Source organism: Ascaphus truei, chromosome 8 (genome assembly GCF_040206685.1).
Source record: "Ascaphus truei isolate aAscTru1 chromosome 8, aAscTru1.hap1, whole genome shotgun sequence".
Lineage (NCBI taxonomy): Eukaryota > Metazoa > Chordata > Amphibia > Anura > Ascaphidae > Ascaphus > Ascaphus truei.
The window spans coordinates 39,227,939-39,243,934 of NC_134490.1; positions in this window are offsets into that span (position 1 = coordinate 39,227,939).

A 15,996-nucleotide genomic window follows, 5' to 3' on the forward strand; every position below is an offset into this window, starting at 1 on the left:
AATACAATATATTACTGGAAGAAGTTCTATACAATTAATTCCTCCCTAACTTCTATTACTCTGTGTAGCGCTTCTCTATAATTCCTCCTATACACCTGCTTCCTATTACATCCTATAACTTCTTCCTGTAACTCCCATTACTCCATATAACCTGCTCCCTATAACTCCTCCTATTACACCATGTAACCGCTTATAACTCCTATTGCAAAAGATAACTGCATCTATCTATATATATATATATATATATATGAGATATATATATATATATATCCGCTCCCTATAACTCCTATTGCTCCATATAACTGATACCTGTAATGCATCCTATTGCTCCATATAACCGTTTAAGTATATTTATATAAAACAAGCAAGTTCCAATTTCAGCTCAACCCGATCAAACCAGGAGAATAATAATAATAATAGTCCAATGGTTATTAGAATGGTACTCAAATAATTAAATAAATAATTTATAGTCCCAAAAAATAGATGAATAAAACCAAAGCATACATTTGTTAATAGCTCAAAGTCCAGTCGCTGAAGTGGTTAGAATAATTGCAGTAATGAGGTAGTCCTGGCTCTGCTACTTCTGGGAGAATTCCCCAGCTTCCTATATGCTCAGAATCACTATAAAATAGAAGTGCACACAGACAACTCTCATAGTGTATACATTTTATTTCATAGGTATTAAGAGTAAACATTAAATGAATGCACTCGCATGTAAACTTCCTGTCCACCCCTGTAAAAAAATAAAACATTTATATGCATGGTTGAAAAAATACATATGTCCATCAAGTTCAACCTATGCTAAATGTAGACAACATATACATCCTATATCCCTACTTACAGTACATTGATCCAGAGGAAGGCAAAGAAAAACCCAAGTGAAATATCATCCAATGATTTCTCATAAGGGGAAAAATAAATTCCTTCCTGACTCCAAGAATTTGCAATCAGATTACTCCCTGGTTCAACATCCTTCCCATCTTTTCTTATTTTGTACAGTATATTCCTTTTTATCTTTCCTTTCTAAAAAGATGTGCAACTTTTTAACATCTATTGTATCTGCCATCACAGTCTCCATGGGTAATGAATTCCACATTTTAATTGCCCTTCCTATAAAGAGCCCTTTCCTTTGTTGCTGGGGAAATATCCTTTGCTCCAACCTTATGACCCCATGTCCTTTGTACAGCCCTTGGGATGAATAGTTCTTTTGAAAGCTCCTTGTACTGTCCCCAGATATTTGTATATAGTTATAATATCCCCTCTGACGCCTCCTTTCTAATGTAAATAAATCTAATTTAGCTAGCTTCTCATAAATCAGATTATCCATCCCCTTTATTAATTTGGTGGCTCTTTTCTGCACGTTCTCTAGTTCCATAAAGTATTTTCTAAGGCGTGGTGCCCAAAATTGTAATTCATATTCAAGGTGTGATCTTATTTATGCTTGATAAAGGGGCATAATTATGTTTTCCTCCCTTCCATCCATTCCCCTTTAATGCAAGATAATATCTTGTTTGCATTTGCAGCCACTGCATGACTTTGGGCACTATTGCTAAGCCTGCTGTCTACAAGCACTCCTAACTCCTTCTCCATCAATCATTCTCCAAATTTATCCCCATTTCATCTGTAAGACGCCTGTTTATTCTTGTTTCCCAAATGCATAACCTTACATGTATCTGTATTAAACATCATCTGCCATTTACCTGCCAAAGTTTCCAGTCTAACCAAGTTCAGGTGGAGAGAAATTAAATCCTGCTCTGATTCTACTACCTCACACAATTTAGTGTTGTCAGCAAAGATGGAGACTTTGCACTCTATGCCAACCTCAAGGTCATTAATAAACAAGTTTAAAAAAAAAATATATATATTGATGTTGATTGTTTTTGTCTTCTTTTTAATCAGTTTTCTTCTTTACATCTTTGCATAAAGATGTAATTTGCACTGAACCGATCGATTATCACTTCTTGTGTCAGTGGTGGAGGATGGTGAAGTCTTCATTCACGTGTTTCTTGTTTTTCTAGTATTTAATCCATTTCATTCTTCATTTTATTGGGCCCATTCCATATCTGTTTTCTGTTTGGTAGAAATCCAATCTGTTTCCACGTTCATCCTGCTGTCGTAACCATACTTAGCAACTGATGCTTCTGTCTGCTGAGCACCAATCTTTGCATTTACATCTCATATAATGATTTTGGGGTGACAATTTAATTAGTTAAGTTGATTGATTTCCTAGTAGAAGTGTTCCACCTCATTGTCTGTCTGACTTGATGTTGCGGCATACACTTGGAAAATTTTAAGTTTAACACACACACACACTCACACTTTTCCTGGGTGTCATTTTCCCATTTCTATAATTTAATATTAAATGCAGACAAATCCACAATTAACAATCACTGTAGGCCAATGTTTTGATGCCAAGTAAAGTACCAGCTTTGCCCAAATATAAGGCAAGGTTTTTTCAATAAAGTTGAATCGAAAAGTCTATACTCGCCTTATAATCGGGCTCCGCACATTTTACTGCTAACAGTCTTCTGTGTAAGGCCTTGATTATATCGGCAGCGGCCGGGCACGTGTGCTCCATCAGGGCAATACCCCGCCCAAAACCTGCACTACATGCAGGAGGCATCGGGAGACGACAAGGTGGCGTGCCAGAGGCGTGGCCATGATGTCACATGAGCAGTTCACCCTCATTGGCTGAACCGCTCACGTGATGTGGCCGTCACTCCAGAAAATCAGTTTCTTGGATCTGCTCTGAATTCGTGAGCTTGGCCAACTCGGGCGTGCGCACTTAGTGCACGCTCAGTGCAAATCACGCATTTGTTTGGCGGCGCGCAGCATCACGCTCCCGCCCGCTTTCGGTATAAGCACAGCCTAAGGTAGCAACACAGTAGCCATCTGCGAATGCGGCTGCTGTATTAATAGCTTACACAGAACCAAAAGGAGTGCATGTGCAGACGGCTGCTGTGTTGCTGCCTAAGGCCAGGTCTGCAGTGGCCACAGCACAGACCTCTATGGTGCAGGCCCCAGTGGCCGTGTGTGTGGGCGCGCAAAGCGCTGTTGCGTACTCTGGCAGGGAAGATAAGAATTTTGTCTTCTAGTGCCACGGTTACGTGTTCAGCGGGAAGCCAATGGAAGGGCAGATATGCCGCGCCCCCGTCATGGTCCCACCCTCCCATGCATCCCATCGCTCCCCTACAGACCGCCGATTGCAGCTGCAGTCTGTGCAGGCGCGCATGCAGCAGTGAGGACTGGGGCCATAGCCTAAGGCCGTGATTATACTAAAAACACTGGCGGCGTCGCACGGCGCAAAAACAAAATACATTGATCCAATTGAGGTAAACATACCTCGAGCAACGTGCGCGCCGCATGGAACTGCAGGGCGTCAGACTGGAGAGGAGACAGGAATTTGTTCTTGGGAGGCGGTTCAGCCAATGAGGGCGAGCTGCTCACAGCCATGCCTACCTGTCTCCTCTGCCTGTTCAAGATGCCGTTCGGTGGCAGCGTGAGTATGAAGTCACCAGATCGCACTGCCGCCCAGCGGCATCTGTTATATTCAAAGCCTTACACAGGAATTAAAGGAGTGCATGCGCTGGGCTCCTTTCGGTCCTGTGTAAGGCAGCAACACAGCTGCCGTCTGTGCATGCACGAGAGCTCACACGTGCATAAACTGCTTCTGTGTTAATAGCTTAGACAGGATTGAAAGTCCTTTCATTCCTGTGTATGGCAGCAACACAGCAGGCGGCATATTACCTATTTTTACATTTAGCAGAGGCTGGAATCGAGGGGGTCGCCCTATAATCGGGCAAAAACGGTATGTTTAATATATCAAGGAAGCAGGTAACATTATGTGATTGGAATCTGACTTGGCTATCTGAAAAATTGGTTTCAGGCAAAAGGTGACACGGTGCTCATTTGCATGTCATTTCCCAGAATCCCTTGCTGCAGTGGGTTGCAGACCTGTCTAAGACATGTGAATGTGCTCACAATTTATATACTATATGTAGATATATATAAAGCAGAAAATAGCCGTGTTAGTCCAGTTGCAGATGTAATAGTTTTGGCAATGGTCTTTGCTTGTATCCCTTCTGTCTGAACGATTCGGTCAGGGTTGTGAGATGCCTGTTTCTGTCTTCAACAAGGAAATGTACCTACAACTAATGGGGACTGCAATGGGTACCAAGATGGCACCGCAATATGCCAACCTTTTCATGGCAAATCTTGAACAAAGATTCCTAACTACATGCCTCCACAAACCCTACAAATACTACAGATACATTGATGACCTGTTTATAATATGGACAGAGGGTGAAGAAAACCTAAAACAATTCCACGAGTCCCTGAACTCATTCCATCCATCAATTAAACTCAAAATGGATTATTCGGCAAACCTAATAAACTTTCTAGATACAACAGTAACACTGAAAGATGGCAAACTACACACATCTGTATACAAGAAACCAACTGACAGATGCAGTTACCTCCACAACTCCAGCTTCCATCCCACTTATACCAAACAAGGTATCATACACAGCCAGGCTATAAGATACTACCGCATATGCTCTGACACTGAAGACAGAAACAGGCATCTCACAACTCCGACCGAATCGTCCAGACAGAAGGGATACAAACCAAATACTAATGCCAAAACTATTACATCTGCACTAAAAGCCCCACGGGAACACCTGCTACAATACAGACAGAAAGAACCTACCACACGCATACCACTAGTGACCACATACAACCCTACCCTAGAGGGTATACGAAAAATAATCAAAGATCTGCAACCCATGCTGACAGAGGATGCGACATTAAAAGAAATCTTTCCCAAACCTCCCATTCTTGCATTCTGGCAACCACCAAACCTCAAACAGAAATTAGTCAGCAGAAAACTTCACAACGATTTTAAAGACATGGATAATGGCACAAAACCGTGCAGCAACAAACGCTGCAAACTCTGCAAACACATTTGCCAAGATCCCACAGCCAGTCAAAACCATAGAACATTCAATGTTAAAGGATCATACAGCTGCACATCCAGAAATATAGTGTATATGATTTAGTGCAACAAATGTGACCAAGGTTGCTACATTGGGGAAACCAGCCAAAAACTACAAGGAAGAATGAATATGCACAGACACTCTATACTCCATCACGAAGAAGGAAGATACTGCTCACCTGTGGGACATCACTTCTCACAACCAGATCATTCCATAAATGATTTAAAAATCAAAATCCTCAATGGAATGTTTAAAAGCACCCAAGAACGAAAAACATTTGAACTCAGAATGATAAGACTCTTTGACACCAAAACCAAAGGACTTAATGCGGACATGGGTTTTCTCACACCCTATCAAAATTGTTTGTAATTATCCTGCTTGCCTCAATTCTTATCCACACTTTCTCTCCCCCCCAGCATCCCTTCCCCTCCCCACCTTTCTATGACACTGTCCCCTGGCTTCAAACACTTAACACCCTACCTTATCTACAGTAAATATCTGTTGTTTTTTTCCCCCTCTCTCCACACTGTTTTAGCTATTGAATCCTTTGTATATCAGTATTGCTTGACCTGAAGAAGAGAGGAGAACTCTCGAAAGCTTGTCCTATGACATAAATTGTTAGTCCAATAAAAAAGGTATCACCTAATACTGAAGAACTCATTTATTCTGCACTAGATATATATAGATAGATAGATGAAGTCTGCCCTAGTGGTCTGAAACGTATGTCGCTCTGGAGTTTTGTGATTGCCTGATGATTTTCTAATATTAAATAATCCTTTTTCTATTTTGAGTGTGCTGCGAACTTCATCTTTTTGTGTATCTGACAGACTGGTTGGTGTTCCCTGTCTATCTGCTAGCCCCTGGATCCCTGATAAGTATATAATATTATCTTTGTGGTTTATGGTTCTCTGTCTGTGTGCACCCAGCATCAGTTTTTTTGTATGTATGTATGTATGTGTGTGGGTGAAAAATATATGAATAGTGATAAATATACAATCATAAACCAATATACTGATATCAGGTGCCACACAAATATATCAATATATAGACAATTAAAGCAAACGGATCCCCAATAAGGTGAAAGTCCAGTGGGAACAGGGTATATGACGTCCAGGAACATTAGAAAGTATAAAGGAGACTTAGTTGCTGCTTCTTAAAGTGATGAACCACATCACAGGGAAATCTGGAAAAAAGAAAAATTAGAAGCGCAAGCTCCATAGCGTGACTGTTATAAAAAATAAATGTAATGATACAAAAATACAGTCGACAGGAATATTACTCACAAGCAGAGCATTTAAAAATGCATTAGAGAGAACAACTCTTCAGCACACGTCGCCAGGCACGCTGGAAGGAAGAGGTCAGGCTCATTCCAGTTAGTAAACGTAGATGCACTCCCTATCAATCTGTGTAGGTCCTCACAGCTATAGAGACCTGTAATGGATGCTCACCACAAACCGGAAAGGACCGCGGAGGCGAGGATTAGGAAACACCGACCTAGAGACGTGAGGTTGCGTCCGGTGTGCAGGTTTGTAGTCGTGGATAGCCGGGTCAGGGTAGGATAATGTAGAATTGTTCAAGGCAAGCCTTGGTCGAGGAACCAATCTTGGTAGATCGTGATGTCATCCAGCGCATAAACTCAGCCCATCAAAAATGGATATGTGGAAGATAGGAGGAAACCAAGGTGATAGTATTCTGAATATACCTATTTCCACAGTACTCTCTAGGTTGAGTTACCAGATCTACGTCAGGGCGGGCAGGTTTGAGTTCGTGTGCTTTCACAAAAGTATGGTGGCCTGTGAGGATCAATCCTACATGTTTCGCTGTTACGTTTCCTCAGGAGAGACAAGGCGACAGTAATCCCGACCAATTACACCTTAAGATCTGGTTGTTCAATGATACACGTAATTAAGACCATGCTTAGGTCACATATGAGGGAATAATATACTCAATAACCCTTATTTTTCCAAGCATAACGAGCTAAGGATTTACTATCAACATATAGATAATGGAGGAGGACCCGCCCAGGTGATCCAATATATTGTTTATAATTGCTTGAAGCCTTGATCTGGTAACTCAACCTAGAGAGTACTGTGGAAATAGTTATATTCAGAATACTATCACCTTGTTTTCCTCTTCCACATATCCATTTTTGATGGGCTGAGTTTATGTGCCAGAGAACATCACGATCTACTACTGTTTCTACTTTGGAGGGACATGGAATCCCCCCTCTTGGACTCTAGCTGCTGGACTTAAGTATCACTCTGGGCTATTATTCTTATACAGGACTTTCCATCCAATAACTCATGTTGGGACTTTTTATGCACTCATTTTTTTATTTGTGTATTTATAGAATTTATTAGTTAATTTATTTGTTCACTTTATCTACACTATTCACTATATTTTATTGGTAGTTAGTGGTTTGCGCAGCATACCCCCCCCCTTTTTTTTAAGCCGTGGTCGAGGATTGGAGAGAGCAGAGTAGTCGTAGAGAAGCCGAGGTCAAGGATTGGAGAGAGCAGGGAAGTCGTAGGGAAGCCGAGGTAAAAGGTTGGAGACAATAGCGAAGTCCACGGTAAGCAAGGCAAGGTGTGACAAGGCAGGGTGCTTGTGACCAGCAGCGCCAAAAGGTTTATGCTCAGTCAACTTCCTGAGCCTAAATAGCAGGGCTGGCGAATCAGAACAGGATTGCTCCACAGGCAGGATAGAAGCAAGAACCAATCAGGCGAGTGGAGCTTGACAGAGGCAGAGCCTGCGTCTGATCCTCACCAGACCACACAAGTAAGGGATCTGTAAGGTCGTAATTGATGAAAGCAGCAAGTCAGCTAATTTCACAGAGTAGGAGCAGTTTGCTGTGTGCTGAGGCTCCTCACAGTCGTTTGTGCTCATGGCGTCACATGCTGAGGATAATGGTGAAAGGCAGGGTTGCAGACCTGCCTAAGACATGTGAAGGTGCTCACAAGTGATCTTTTTATTTGACATATATAGATGCAAAGCCAGAGAAACCATTCACAGACATGTTTCAACGTAAATGGGTATCATCGGTGTGAAGTTGGTTGTACTGCTGGCTTTGCCAATTTTCAAGACTGTAGGGTTTACCATCACGTTTTAAGTTATGGTGGGTGAAAAAGGCAACAAGAAACCTCCATCGTATTGCATATAGCAAATTAAAAGATCACTTGTGAGCATTCACATGTCTTAGGCAGGTCTGCAACCCTGCCTTTCACCATTTTCTCCAGCATACAGTGCTTCCATTGCAGCAAGGGATTCTGGGAAATGATATGCAAATGAGCACACAATGTGTCACCTTGCTGCTCTAACGGGGCCGCGTTAGAGGTTTCTCTTTTATTTAGGTTACGTGTTTCAATACATTTGTGTTATTTTTCTATTTTTGCCTCCAGCTCTTTTTCCCTGCAGTGCTCCGATTTTTCACTATTTTTACTCTGGATAGATTTACTACCTGAATTGAAATTGGTGATAAAGGGGAACCGGATTAGTTAATCTTCACTCTCTGATTTCTCCTATTTTTATTCTTATTCAGTAGTAGAGATTGTCTATCCATAGCCCCAACCTTGTTGAGAGCCACGGAGAGCAACTCTGGGCTGTAGCTTCTTTGAACACATTTTTCATAAAGGAGATCAGATTGAATCCTGAAATCAGAGTCCAGTCCACAATTCTTTTTAGGCGCATGAATTGACCTAACGGTATGTTGTCAATCCATGACCTGTTGTGGTTACTGGAGGCTAATAACAAATTATCCGTATCCACCTCCTTAAAGTACGTTTTAGTGATCACATTATTAAATGCGATCTCTAATTGCAAATCCCAAAAAAATTATTTTAGAGGCGTCAGATATGAAAGTGAATTTCAGATTAAATGTATTAGAATTTAAAATATTCATAAAAAGGCTCCAGAGACTTCTCATCTCCATCCCAAATGCATATAATATCATCTATAAACCGTCGCCACAAAATAATATTAGAGGCAAAACGGATTATGGGACCAAATGCATTCCTGTTCCCAGAAACCCATGTACAGGTTTGCGTAACTAGGGGCAAAACGAGTGCCTATAGCAGTCCCACAACCCTGCACATAGAACTGGGACAGGAATAAAAAATAATTATGTGAGAGAATAAACTGGATCGCCTTCAAAACAAAATCACCATTAAGTGGATGCAAATCGGAATCCTTTTGAAAATATGTTTTGATTACATCTACTCCCTCCCAGATGCATCGCCGTTCCCACAGCCTTTACGCTCCATGTGTATGGATATTCCAGGCAAAAGGTGACACATTGTAACCATGTGAATAAGTGATGCAGGGGATTTTACTGGGGTTTGAAAGTATTTTTTGATAAGTTGATGAGTTTTTGTGTACCTATGTTATGCATGGAATTGTGAGTGTATAGTTACTGCTTCTTGCTGGTTGTAATAAATGGAAGAAAATATTTAACGAAGAATAAACAATTACATCCAGAGATCAATGGGGGTTTGTTTAGAGGGAAAACATGAACTGCCCCAGTCAGGGATTGCACCTTTAACTTATTCAGTGCTGAAGGGGGCTGCAGGGCATTACTGAGCAAAAATAAAAATAAAAGAGGGTTTCCCCTTTTTGTGGTTAGCCAGGGATCGAACACAGAGAGTGGAAGAGCTGATCTCTGTTTGAATGGTTCAGAGACAGACTCCTTACCTCTGCACCCAATCTCTGACCGAGAGAACAAACTTGCGGGACTTGCGGGACTTGCGGGACTTGCGGGACTTGCGGGAGTGTTATTCATGTGTAAAAGCACTAACGTCACACTGTGAGTGTCACAGGGCAGAGCAGCTGATCCTGTGAACTCCCTCTGCTGGGCATTAACCCCTAACTGGGACTTGTATCTGTTAGTCCTCCTCCTAACCCACTAACATATTACATCAGCTGACTATGCTCAGCCATAAAACAGCTTCTCCAGTGTCTTTTAAAAAAAAAAAATAGTTTGAGATCAATTTAACCCTTTGCCTGCCAGACTAGCCAGCAATGCATTGCTTTGCAATTACACAGCTGGCTGAATCACGGTAAGTGTTGTGTTGCAGAAGCCTCACGCGATCCCCCAGCATTTAATTAAAATGCCTTTGGGAGGAGCGCGGGGCCCTTGCAACCGCCCGCGCCCCCCAGTTTGCGCACCCCTGCTCTAATGCATGCCCTTATTCCCTCCCATCTGGATTATTGTAACATACTGCTAACAGGCATCCATGCCTCATAACGTTCTCCTTTGCAATCTATCCAAAATTCTGCTGCTAGAATAATTTCACTTTCTCCCAAAACGGTCTCTGCTCATCTTCTCCTTGAAGCAGCAATCCAAGCTTCTTAAAAAAAAGTGGTATCCGGAGCTGAATCCCATTCATTTGAGCACTGGGGACCCAATGCTTCCGGAGATACTTACCTCCTTAGTAGGAGCTATGCAGGTGATTTTTTCTCAAATTTGAGTTTATTTTGATGAGCTTTATAATATTTTTCTGAGCTTTTACCTATACTTGTGTTATGTATGGAATTGTGTGCATAGTTACTGCTTGTTGCTGGTTGTAAAATATGGAAGAAAATATTTAACGCAGAAAAAACACCCAGAGATTGTTGTGGGTTTTCCAGAGGGATAATTTAGAAATGTGTAAGTGAAAATGATCCTAAGCTTTTACATGTAATCTTACATTTATATCCTGGAGCGTATAACTGGATATCATTACAGAAGGATGACTCTATTTAAGTAATAATCCCCTCAGAACAGGGCATTACTGGGCAATAATGCCCTGGCTGGAAGAGTTGAAGGCCCGAGGCGAAGCCGAGGGACTTTAACCCAGCCAGGGCATTATTGGCCAGTAATGCCCTGTTCTGGAGGGGATTATTACTATTATAGGCTAAATGTAGGCTTTTTCATAAATAATAGACCCTTTTGTATGGTTATATAGATTTTTTTTAATTAAAATAAAATGGTAAATACATTAAAGCACCTCTACATACGCTTACACTGCAGCTATCTATATCCACACACTGCCGCCCCATCTGTGTGTGTACATACACATACACATACATACATACATACATACATACATACATACATACATACACTAAATAGACAGAAACTGCAGCTACAGGCAGTCCTCGGTTATCCGACACAATGCGTTACTCAAAATGGCGTTGGATAGCGAAACGTCTTAAAGCGAAACATGTTTTCCCATAGGAACACTGTTTAAATGAAAGGTTCCGTTCCTGAAGGCATTTTTAACACTAAAATACACCAAATATTTTACGCAGGCAATAAGATATGCAGCACACACAAATTATATAGTGTATATACTGTATTATATATATAATATAACATAATAAATAATATATTATATAGTATAATATAATATTATATATATATATACGATCTTACGACGCTTTGCAACGTTGTTTATGTGTATGTGTATAGTATATATTATATACACATAAACAACTTTGCAAAGCGTTGTATGAGCGTTGGATAAGCCGTTTTGGCGTTGTAAAAATGAACATAGGTATGCATTGCATAGCGTTGGATAAGCCATTCATTGCAAAACGAAGCATTGTAAAACGAGGACTACCTGTACAAACAAACTGCAGACAGCCACTTACTTTGCAGCTACACAAACACTCTCTCCGTCCTCAACTCAAAATTAAGCTGTGTTCACGGAGGGAGGGGGAGGAGTCACTGCCTGCTGCTGCTTCCTGGCCAATCCCCTGCCCTGTCTGTGAGCTGTTCCTGCCTCCTGACCAATCCCATGCCCTGTCTCAGAGCTGTTCTGACAAAAGGAAAAGCTGATTGGCTGGAAAGAAACTCATTGCAAGCTGCAAAAATTCCGGGCATTACTGAATGAATAATGCCCAGAATTTAAACCAATCAGAGAGCAGGGATTTCAATAATGACCGGAATTTTACTGCTTTAGCCTATAATGAAAGATATTCTCACACAGAATCACCTACCTCTACCTTTGTTCAGTCAAATTTGCTGATTTTGCTCAATCTGTTCAGTTCCGCTGATCACTACCAGTATTATGGTAAAGTTAAAAGGACAAGAGACTAACGTAAGAATCGGGAAACATACACATGGCTTTATAATAACATCTCTTATTAATAATACATATATAAATCCTTTATTAATCTCAATTATTTTTATTATTCTAAACTGCAGGTTTGCTTTTCTTATTTTGTTATTTAGCTGATTTCCTGGGGTCTGTTCCCTTCTATCTCTTTCTATCACTCAGAGACTGCTATGCTGTGTATGCAGAGAAAGGAATAAAGTGTTCCAGTTGTTAAATATACTCCTGCCTGGTGTGCAATCATCTGGGGGGAGTAGAGTAAGTTCTCCTGCAGGGATTGCCTTCATTTTACTGGAGCCTGCAGCAGATGGAGCCGCTGATCACCATGAGCTAAAGACCAGTCATCTACCCCAGAAGCCTGTCCAGATGTCCCCACTACCACCGGCGGACGACTGAGCATCCTGTGAACCAGCAGGTAGCCAGCACCACACACCATGTAATAGGCAGATCTCCCAGAGGGTGGGGGAAACACCGTTACACATATATAAAGCCATTATTCATCTCAATTATTTTTATTATTCTAAACGGTAGGTTTGCTTTTCTTATTTTGTTATTTCGCTGATTTCCTGGTGTTGTTCCCTTCTATCTCTTTCACCCCTCCTGTTTTGTTAGCTGTATAACCAACATTTAAACTTTTATCTGGTTAAAAATGTCAATGTTAAAAGAGAAAATAGAGGAAGAAGAAAAGAGAATTTAACAATTTATAAATGGCACACGGCAATTACTCTGTATATTTCTAACGGTATCTGGCTAACATTGTGATTGTAAAAAAAAAAAAAGAGAGAATCAGGGATTGCACCTTTAACTTATTCAGTGCTGAAGGGGCCTGCAGGGCATTACTGAGCAAAAATAAAAATAAAAGGAGGGTTTCCCCTTTTTTGTGGTTAGCCAGAGATTGAACACAGACAGTGGAAGGGCTTGTCTCTGGTTGATCGGATCAGAGACAGACTCCTTACCTCTGCACCCAATCTCTGACCGAGAGAACAAACTTGCTGGAGAGTTATTCATATGTAAAAGCACTAACGTCACACTGTGAGTGTCACAGGGCGGAGCAGCTGATCCAGTGGACTCCCTCTGCAGGGCATAAACCCTAACTGGGACTTGTTTGTCTTAAAGTCACACTCCCCACTAACATACGATCAGCTGACTATGCTCAGCCTCAGAACAGTATCTGGCTAACATTGTGATTGTTTGTAATATACTGTACTAGTAATATATATTTGTTTTCTATGTATATTTTTTCCTCAATTAAAAGATAAATAATTAAAAAAAACCTAGAAAAATAATTGCATAGAAAACCAAGTAGATAAAGTGCATACGGTTTGAATTTCTACCAGTACAATTCTGGTCGATTCCACAACCAAGAGATAGATTCAGGGATTGCACCTTTAATTTATTCAGTGCTGAAGGGGCCTGCAGGGCATTACTGAGCAAAAATAAAAATAAAAGAGGGTTTCCCCTTTTTGTGGTTAGCCAGGGATCGAACACAGAGAGTGGAAGAGCTGATCTCTGTTTGAATGGTTCAGAGACAGACTCCTTACCTCTGCACCCAATCTCTGACCAAGAGAAGGAATGTGCCGAGGGTTATTCATATGTAAAAGCACTAACGTCACACTGAGTGTCACAGGGCGGAGCAGCTGATCCTCCCAACTCCCTCTGCTGGGCATTAACCCCTAACTGGGACTTGTTTGTCTTAAAGTCACACTCCCCACTAACATGTGATCAGCTGACTATGCTCAGCCTCAGAACAGCTTCTCCAGTGTCTTTTTTTTTAACGGTTTGAGATCAATTTAACCCTTTTCCTGCCAGACCAGCCAGCAATGCATTGCTTTGCAATCAAAGACGTCTACTTAAGGAATGACAACTTGGGGAATAGGACAAAGCTGAACTAAGGGCAGCCGCATGATTAGTAGGTTAATTGAAGTAAACTTGACACCTTTAAGAAATAATTGGACAAGTATTATTTAACAATTTCCATGGGGAGCAAAGATTTTGGAGGGTTTTCCCAATCTTTAATGTTGGTTGGTAATCAGATTGTTTGTCAGTCGTCAAAGCCACAGGTAAATAGTGTTTTTGATTTGTTTGCAAAGTAATTATTACATAGTTACATAGTTACATGAGGTTGAAAAAAAGACTTTGATCAAGTTCAACCTATACTAAATGTAGACGACAGATACTTTATCCTATATTTGTAGTTACAGTATATTGATCCAGAGGAAGGTAAACAAAAACCCCAGTGACATATAATCTAACGATATCTCATACGGGGGGAATTAATTCCTTCCTCACTCCACATATTGCCAATCAGATTACTCCATGGATCATATGAAGAGATAAAGTGTGGCATTTGCACTCTAGCGCCGGATCCGTTTAGTACATATAGTTATAGTCATCAGGAAATAATCCACAGCAATGGTTAGGGGGTAGAGTAATCTTGTAACAGAAATTCAGTGGTATGGAATCCTTTAAGGGGCCTATATTCCCTGAAGGGACTGAGCAAGGGGATAAAAACCCACTACCCAGAACCTCATCGGGATGGACCCTGGATCTCTTTTGAACCACAAAGAATAATGTCATGTTGAATGAAGAGTTTTACTCACATCTCTTGATTGCCCCATCCTGTGCTTGTGCTGAAGCTTGCTGTCACTGGTAGAAAATCAGGATCAGTATCAAAGGAGATGTGGCGCAGAGCAAAGAGAGTGGGTCAAAGATTGATAAAAAAATGCAATCTTTTATTCGTCCATTAAAAGAAAACGAAGGTGTCAAAACCTCCTACACATGTTTTGTGCGTATTACACTTTATCCTTGATATAGTGTAATACGCACGAAACACGTAGGAGGTTTTGACACCTTCGTTTTCTTTTAATGGACGAATAAAAGATTTAATTTTTTATCAAACTTTATCCCACTCTCTTTGCTGTGCGCTACATCTTCTTTGATACTGCTCCCTGGATCAACATCCTTCCCATATTTACTTATTTGGTATATCCCTCTATACCTTTCCTTTCTAAAACAATGTCCAACCTTTTTGAAGATTTCTATTGTATCTGCCATCACAGTCTCCATGGGTAATGAATTCCACATTGTAACTGCCCATACTGGAAAGAACCTTTTCCTTTGTTGCTGGTGAAATCTCCTTTCCTCCAACCTTAAGGGATGCCCCAGAGTCCTTTGTACTGCCCTTGGGATGAATAGTTCTTATGAAAGCTCCTTGTACTGTTCCCACATATATTTGTATTTATAGTTATCATATCTCCTCTTAGACGCCTCTTTTCCAATGTAAATAAATCTAATTTAGCTAGCCTCTCCTCATAAGTTAGATTGTCCATCCCCTTTATTAATTTGGTGGCTCTTCTCTGCACTTTTTCTAGTTCCATAATGTATTTTCTAAGGAGTGGTGCACACAATTGTATTCCATATTCAAGGTGTGGTTATCATTCTGATAGAAGCCGATTTAAACCCTATTGCTCACAGAGGGGCCTAGCTAGCACCAAAGGGGTTAAAAAATATACATTGTAAAGCTGCAGTTCAAGCTGCCATTTAAAAAAATATATATATATTTTTCCCCATTCAATATGTGCATCAATACAATCTGCACACTGACAAGTGATTACCTAAACTGCAGATCGATCCGTTCTCCTGTAATCAATCGCTTTGCTCTGGGTTATTTAATTCAGCACTATGGGAAATGTAGTTCTGGAATATGATTGACTGGGCAGTTACTAGATACAATTGGTGCACTGCTAGAGAGAGGGCGGGGCTCAAGAGCCAGAGCCTATCAGAAGAGGAAGGGGGCTGTCACTTTGGAAATGCTTCCTACATTAGAAACATTAAAAATGTCTTTAAAACATTTTTTTTAAATGCTACAAGTATTTTCTTATGGTACAGAACAGATTTATTAAAAAAAAAAC